The 1576-nt window shown below is 48.9% G+C and overlaps 1 non-coding gene across 1 annotated transcript; it reads right to left on the reverse strand.

The window, feature by feature from the left end:
* Nucleotides 1-616: 616 nt before the first annotated feature.
* Nucleotides 617-689, reverse strand: TRNAK-CUU (transfer RNA lysine (anticodon CUU)). Its single transcript has one exon. It is a non-coding gene; the product is annotated as a tRNA-Lys (tRNA).
* Nucleotides 690-1576: the final 887 nt, after the last annotated feature.

Consider the following 1576-nt stretch of genomic DNA (forward strand, 5'->3'; position numbering starts at 1 on the left):
CGGTACGTGAAAGGTGGAGCTGTAGTAGAGTCCGCGCTGGATACTCTACTTCGTCGGCTCAGGTACGGCAGAAATACAAGCGCGGCTTCGATCGAATTACATCACTGAATGTTGGGCCGCATTACCGCATAGCTGAGTGTTTCTTTCGCACGGACGCCGACGTTTTTGGTACATTATGTTCCTAGCCATCCTGGCGGTGACACTGCTGCAGCTGCTGTACGAGGTGCTGAGCGAACTGCTCGGTATGCCAGCGCCGAGGAAGAGGGTAGGAGCCTGGGCTCGTTCTACGACTGTGTCGGCTCCAGCGACGGCGGCTATGCGTGGTGTGCTGCGATGCCCGGACTGCGGCACCCGCGCTCGTTACGTTAGGAACTCTCATCATTACGGCATCATTAGTGCGGTCTACGTCTTCTGCCGTGGAAAAAGTTTGTTTGGCTGTAGGTCATGGTACATTTGTGTGGGAAGCTCAAGAAGGTGAGGAGACTCTTGTGCGTACGAGGGAGACGGTGGCTTGTGGCACTGGCAGGTTTTCTCCATCTCCTGCCAGGAACTGAGGATGGACATTTCTGACTGTGAGAGACGAAAAAAAAGACAACAATTGTGAACTACAACGGATCGCCCACCGTGGGGCTCGAACCCACGACCACAAGGTTAAGAGCCTTGCGCTCTACCAACTGAGCTAGACGGGCTTGATGAATTGTTTCTAACTATAGCTTTAATGATGGAGTTCCTAATGTAACGAGCGCGGGATGTGTTGAGCATTTTGCACTAGCATTTTGTGACATGTTTTTCTAACATGGTACTGACGCATACACTCATGCATGAACCCTATGGATGCACGCACGTAACCCTCATGAGCATCTCAGAAAGACTGAACTGATACATCATCTTAAGATTGTCGAAGTTGTCACAGACGATTTTGTAATCGACAGGAATGTCTCCTTCCATTCCCACTAAACGCACATCGCTATAAGACCTGAAATAAACCTAGTAAAATGCAAGCACCAGTGTCAATTGTAGGACTTAAACTTTGATGGGCTAGAGATATCACTGTCTGCCTCACCAACCAACCATTGGTTGGTTCGCGTTATCAGTATTTTTATTATGGGCATTCTCTTGCTCTTTTTCAACTGTGGGCATTATCAGTTTTCTTTCTCCCCTTGAAAACAGGCATCTACGTTTCTTTTCACTTCTCCCACAAGGTCGGTGTTCCCATCCACCTCCGGTCACTGTCCAGAGGCGAATGAGAACTTGGCAGCAGTAACAATACATGGTCCCGCAAAAAAAAAGACAACACATTGATGGAATAAGTGCCTTCATCCTTCTTCCCTTCCCAATGGTATTTGCTTCAACGTTGGTGGCAATCTTGTAAAGGATGGCCACGTGGATCTGAACAACCAAAGCTATTATGTTATGTATCAGGAGTTTGGTTTCGTGAATCTCTTCGCCCAATATGTATGGTGGTAGGCAATGGCGAATCTAGAAAGAAAACGGAGGGGAAGGCGTGCTGAGCTGCGTGTGTCGTGTGAACATGTGTTGGGCTGGGGCTGGCAAGTGGCTAGGTTGGGCCTTGAGA

The sequence above is a fragment of the Triticum aestivum genome, chromosome 1A (assembly GCF_018294505.1).
Source record: "Triticum aestivum cultivar Chinese Spring chromosome 1A, IWGSC CS RefSeq v2.1, whole genome shotgun sequence".
Taxonomy (NCBI): Eukaryota; Viridiplantae; Streptophyta; class Magnoliopsida; order Poales; family Poaceae; genus Triticum; species Triticum aestivum.